Source organism: Lissotriton vulgaris, chromosome 1_1, assembly GCF_964263255.1.
Source record: "Lissotriton vulgaris chromosome 1_1, aLisVul1.2, whole genome shotgun sequence".
Taxonomy (NCBI): Eukaryota; Metazoa; Chordata; class Amphibia; order Caudata; family Salamandridae; genus Lissotriton; species Lissotriton vulgaris.
This window is the reverse complement of record NC_141685.1, coordinates 2,193,322-2,200,295: the sequence shown is the minus strand read 5'-3', so window position 1 is coordinate 2,200,295 and position 6,974 is coordinate 2,193,322.

The following is a 6,974-nucleotide window of genomic DNA, read 5'->3' as shown; positions in this document are numbered from 1 at the left end:
TGGTGCACTATGAAACGCTAATGGCCTCCTCCACGCCAAGGTCACACAGCTTGCAGGTCAGACTCACTTATCTCTCTCCCGCCTCTTCCTTGCTCATCCCAGGGGACACAGGGCTCCCATTTCTCTTCTCTGAGTGCTCACCGGTCACCGTGTCTAGGGCCAGTGGCTGCCTACCACTCACTTCTGTGGCCCCCGGGACAGATCCAGTCAGTCCCCTCTACCTGGGCAATCAGCTTGTCTGCTTACCTCCAGCTCGGTGACGCACTCTCCCTGTTCGCTCCTCCAAGATCCTGTCTTGGGACCCCACTGGCAGGCACCTCATCGCCAGACACCACAGCGGCCCTCGGCTACCTGCTCTCCTCATGCAGCCTTTATTCAGGGCTCTTCCAGTGTTCTAGTCTCTTCTCGCCATCAAGTAGCTCTCTTTCCTTGGCGGGCTGTTATGTCTTTTCGCACTTAACTGCGGCGCAGGTGCCATTTTGTTGTTTTGGCCGCTCGGCTCTTATTCCGGGGTGTCTGCCCCTTTGACAGGGAAACAAAGCTCACCGCTTATCCCCCCATGTTCCAGGGGCCTTCCGATTTGCAAATCTATGATTATGTCCATGCCCGGGGTTTAGGACATATGATTACAAGGGCTGCGGGGGACGGAGCTCCGTGTCCCACGTTCTGATGTGGAAGGGGCATTTCTAGGAAACATAATAACCTCACTCAGGCACATAAGTCAAAAGCACTCGTCCTTCACAAGGGCAATATCTGCCCGTCGGGTTGGGGTGGAGGGCATTACCGCGACCATCCTGAGATCAAATTTAGAGATGACCGCTGACTATCTACATTGAAAGGAACTGTCATTTCAGTGGTTCCTTTAAATGTACAACAATTTTTTGGACGGCTGCCGTCCGTTTTGATGGTCAGTCACCAAATATTTAGGGGCAAATTTATAAGCCCCGTGCGACACTTTCACGCCGCATTTGCTTCATTTTTGTGACGCAGCGGTGGCGTAAACCATTCGCTATGATGCAACTTATTTACAATGCGACGCATCTAGGCAGATGCGTCACGTTGTAAAGCCCGACACCACATGAAACCTGTGTCAGGTTTCATGTGGGCATTCTGTCGCAGGGTGGGCGTTCCCTCGCAGGAAAGCCCTGTAAAACTGATGCAGTGAAATTTACAAGATTTCACTGAGTCGGTTTTACTCCGCTGCTGCGTCAAATCCGAGTGACGCACTACATTAAGTAAGGGCGGCCCCTGTGCATTGCAGGAGTTGCATCGCGCTAGCGACTCTAGCAATGCACCGCCTGTACTCCACAAGATGCTTCACGCATCTGCCCCTCCTTGGACCATGGTGCTCCGCATTGTAAAAGCAATGCTTACGGGGTGGCGCAAGGGGGGGGATTGCGCGACGCATCTGTTCTGGCGTATCCCTGCTGATTTACAGAGATGCGCCAGAAGTTGCAAATCTGCCCATTATTTTTTTTGTTTCTCATAAACGAAGTGGGAGTTTATTTCACAAAAAAGAAAAAAACGCATGATCCCACACCACAAGAGTTTCCTTGTGAGGGTGGGGTGGACAATATTTGTTTTCTGTACCTCACTGCCAGATCTTTCCTTGTGGTGACGGACGGGAAAAGATTTTATTACGCCGTCCACCTTACATAGGGTTAGGGTGTAGTGTCCATCTGATGCTCCCTATCCTGAGGCGCCATTGGTTGATGTTTCCTGTCAACGAAGAGTTGAAGGTTCACCTGCCTAACTTGTCAAAAGGAAATACTTTGACACCAAAGTGTGTCCAGTAAGGATTTGTGCTCCTAAGATCTGTGCTTTCCATCTTTCACTCTAAAGCAGATATTTATCTTGATAAGCTATCACTAGTTATTGTTCTAAGAGGCACATAGAACACTTTAGTCATATAAAGTTACCAGTGTTCTCACTACAGTCATTCACAACATGTGACTTTGTTTAAGCATCACCGCAGTGACAATAGAGATGAGATGCAGTGCCATAGTTGAGGGTAAGGGCGGCTTCAGGGAAATTTATACTTAAACGATTCTTGTTTTGGTAAGAAAAGGAGTATCAAAGGATATTTTTACACAGTGAACATGTGGATCCATCTTCTACCTCCAGCAGTCTGTGAAACAAGCATTTGCAATGCAATAGGTATCGCATTATTAAAGTTAGAGCTATTGGCATTGTAAATGGCAATGCCTTTTATTTATGTTTTTGCTTTTAAAACATAAATAAAAGGAATAGTCATTTAAAATGCTAATAGCTTAAACTCTCTCAAAAGTGAGACCTACTGCATTGCAAATGCTTGTTTAAAGGACGCCCCAGACACTTCTTCCCGAATCTACCAACCTTCAGCGATAGGGCAACTGCAAGCTTATCTTAGCAAGATCATACCTGAATACAGCATGCTTCGAAGAGCAGCACATGTACAGTAGTAAGTACTGCGGCGCCAGCTCAACTATACACTGCTACAGCCGGGGGGCCTTTATTGAATCTGAATTGTTGCATCATTTGCATCCTATTTTTATTCCTAATAAATAAACAGTGTTATGGAGCTGCCACTTTCCCACCCCCTTCCTTCATCCCCCCCCTCCCCACACCGGTGATCTTACAACCTCAGTCGCACAATACCAAAAATAAAAATACAGCGTTAGTTTGATTTTGCACGGTATTCAGTACTGACGGTATTGGAAAGGCAAGAAGTTCGTTCAGTTTGCTTAGCCGCTTACAGTGCTTGCTTAGCTCACTCAGTAGTTAGTAACAAACTCACTGTTTTATTAACTAACTTCAATCTTACCGTTACTCGTGTGGTGGGCGGACGGTCCGGCTCAGAGTAACTAAATTTTTTACGCAATTAGGAGGTGGACCTGGTGTACTGCTGCCATCAAAATTCAAATAAAAGCGTAAACTGGAGATAACTACACACTGTGGGTGGTGTAATGTGTGAATACATAAGAAGAGATGTGAAAAGCAAGGCTGCGGTCATGTTCCCTGCAGAATGAGCTAACCTGCATATAACTTCAGAGGGAGCAAGGGACACTTACTCTGATGAGAAGCGTTAGAGGTTAGACCAAGGACCCGAGAGAAACAGTCTATAAATATGGCAGCAGGTGACCCAGAAAAAAACAAAGGGCAGAGACAGAAGGCTAGATTACTGCAAGCAGAGGGGTCACAAGGCCAGAGCAAAGCACGTGTTTCGTTCAACAGAGAGAGGCCACACTGCCCCTCTGAGAGGGGCCCTCTCGCACATGCCGCCAAGGGACTCCTCAATGTCCCAGCGTCACGTTTCCCTCTGAATACGACGACAGCCGCAAGGTAGCACTTGACACAAAGCGCTAGTAACGGGGCTGTGCTTTAATTCCAACCCACTCATTTGATACAATGTATGTGCTTGAAAGGTGGGGCTTAATTTCCCTTCCGCTATTTTTACCGGGTGAGCTAAGAATCTGGGGCGCATCTACGAACAGTGCAGCAGGTGCAGCAGCACAGGAGACAAGGAATGTTGGCTATCGGCCCCAATTAGGGCTATGTTACTACAAACTGTGCGGAGCCGGAGCAGATGGGGGGGTAGGAGGTATTTTCAATTTTTTTAGGAGGCCCCATGTATTTCTTTGAAAGCCTTAAACCAACAAAATGGTGCTATGAAAGAACACAGTCGGTCATCAGACACGTTATAAGACTAAAGCTGCGATGACTTACTACCATATAACAAACATTACAAGTAATACGACGTTGTCACTCTAAGATGCCTCTTAACTCAGTACACTCCAAATCGAGCTACTGCTTGAAAACGTGTAATTTGAAAATGATTTAGAATCGTCATAAACCACACTACAGTCGAACCCATATGGAGACATAAACATCACCAACAAACAAACAAACAAACAAACAATGTAGCTCAAGGCCAAAAAACCAAAGCACCATGAAGTAGACATTTGAGGCAAGCACCGATCTTTGCTTTCTGTACTCAAAGCATATATGAGACAGAGAACTGGATGGGGGACCATTTACTTACTCCTGATAAGCAAAATATTCCCTCATGCTTTACAATTTAAACAGTCCTACAAGGTGGAAACATACACCAAACAGACAATAGCATGAGGTGAGAGAGCTATGATATCTTTGATCACAGCAACGCCCAGGGTAATATATTTTAAGTAATTGGCAACAACACTAGGTACCGTAATCGTAACAGATGCGCTGTCAAGCCAGACCTAAACAAGCAAAATTGAGGAGTGTGGAAATATGTTTAAATTTATAGCGTCATGTTTGTTGGTGTACGACGTCGGCGGATATCTTTGTTGGAGACATGCAGCTGTTCTGCAGACAAGGGTAGGACACTGGTGTTTCACCTATTATTCCTGTACTTTTTTTTCAAATTACAGAATGTTTTAAGTGATCTTTTGTCAAACATTTAAAGCAGCGGGGGCTCAAGATGTAAGGCCTGTTCATAAACCAGTGGGTGCTAATTGAACACAGACTGGTTTGCAAACAGGGCTTCATTTTATAATGATACACATGTATTATAATCGGTTGTGTTGCTAAATTTATATTTGCAGGAAGTCACAAAACCAACTGCCTCTTGAATAGCTGAGGCAGCAGCCATATTGTGCAGCCTGTGCTAATGTCCACTCAAGATGGTTAGAGGCCTGTGAAGAGCAGCAGACTGCCTTCCATAGCTTTGGATTTCTCCCAAGGGGACAGTTTTAAAGCAGCCTGAGTGCCCTAAATGGACACAGGCTGTTCACAAGAAACACATAAATAAATAAATGTTCCAGGATGTGCATGCACTGCTTCCTGTGCCTCTGTTTATTCTACGTCACTCATATTGTAAGGATGACTTTGTCAGTGTTGTGTGCCATCTGGTGGGCTGGATGGGACCAGACATTGCCACATTTGTAAGGCAATAGAAGTATTGAAATCCTACAACACAAACAGACTTTTCCAATCGAATAACAGTATTTAATACATATTTAAACCATGGTATTACCTGAGATGCAAATGTGCTTGAATTGAGTGATAAGGTCCCATGTGAAAAGAGCGCTGTCATATTGAGTTATTATGGCAGGTAATGTTGGGTGCGAAGCTGACACTGGCTTGGTATCGTTGTTAACCCCACTGGACCTTGTTAGCCCCATCTTGTCTGCTGAGACGCTTCCAGTGGCTGAACTCTGGGGCCATATGATCCTTAGTGATGCTTCTGGCACAGGGTCCTTAAAGGATGAGGTGTTGGATCAAACAGTGACCTCCAGTGAATCTGCTAAGGATGGTGCAAAGGTAAACAGTGGGATTCTAGAGGCAGCCCCCATAGGTCTGCTCTTTCCTAAGCGAGGCTATGGGCCAATGCGTCTCCTAAAGAATAACAAAACTCTGTAGACCTCTTGAGCTTGGATGATGTGTTAACATTACCATGGGAATATCATGATTAGAACATATGACCATGTATGGGTTCTAACAAAGAATGGGCAGATACAACTAACTCCACTAAATCAAGGTGGCATTAACTGAGGGTGAAAGTTAGAACCAGCTACTTATTTTTGTTGCTGTTGCAATTGTTTATTTATTTGAATCGTTGCGAAAGAACAATGCTAATAATACTGTGCAGTGATACAGGAGGTGGTTGGCAGCGATTGCACATTTGCTCCATGGGGTGGTTACAGCTACACAAACCTATAACAGCAGATTTATCTTTGGATCAGGATCAGAAGGCATAAAAAAGAGCCTCGAAGAAGATGGAGTAGGGATGGGGATGTATTTTTTCCAGTTAAGGTGTTGGGGAGAGGGTGAGAGAAGACGGGAGAGGGTAGCGGAGCACTGGGGAGGGAAAAATGGAACCATAGGTGAGGGAGCACAGGGGGGTGGGGTTTGGGAATGTAGCTTGCCGCTGAAGAGCATGGGGGCATCCTTGTGAAGCTTCCGGTTAGCACTGCCCTGATTCACTATTGGGCCTAGCCTGCAGATACACTTCACTGGACAACCCTCAGCTATGTCCTGCTGACCCCCTGGACCTGGAAGGTGGAGTGGCGCAGGGAAGCCCTTGCTGCCAGGAACGCTAATGCCACGCAGAGGGGTGTGACGCCACTGGATGGTCAGGGATGCAGCATGCTCTGTGGCTTTAGGGTCCTTGTTTGCGACCCTTCCACCATGCTCAGGTAGAATCCATGGACCGACTGCCGCCATGGCCCAGGACACAGTACCCTGCATGGGACCCACCTGACTGCGGCGGGACAGATACCTGGGGGCCTTGGCTGTTGTACCCCGGCTGTGGGACTGCAGCAGCATCCCTTTTTTTGTATAAAAGTTCTTTATTCGGGTTTATCTCACAAAAGAAACCACAACAGAGGACAGGGTACAGGATATACCAGCAAAGACCAGCAGAGTAGTGCCCAGTGTGGCACCTACTGCCCCCCAGAAGGGTCGACAGTGCGGCAATTATAGAGAAAGTGGATCAGGTCACAGACTACTGACACAGTACAGGAATAGCCTGGCTGAAGTCTTCAGATGACTTCAGAATGTCTCCAGGATGATCTTCCTTTTTGACTTGGAAGTGGGAGCAGTTAGAATGGGGCATTGAGCCCTCTGCCTGCAAGTTCATTGGGATCCAGTGCATTTGGAAGAGGTTCTCCCATTTTACAGCTCCACTAGTAAGTCTCCGGTCGTGTACTGTAATCAGTAGGAACTTCACGTTTGCTGACGACACACTTAGGATGGTGCCAGAACCCCTGCTGGATATGTTGTCCTTTGATCAGCTAGCTTGCAGTGCCACTGCTAGACCCCCCTAAACTGAACAGGGAGCGAACAGGTATGTCAACCACTAAAAAGGACCACTCTGTTCCCTCAGGAACCGTGGTGACAGACTACAAACTTTCCCTCAGTTGCTCGTGCTCTCTATTGCTCAGAGAGATATACAAAGAATACACAAAGGGATGTTTTCAATATTTATTGAACCCGAGTTATTCCTGTATAGA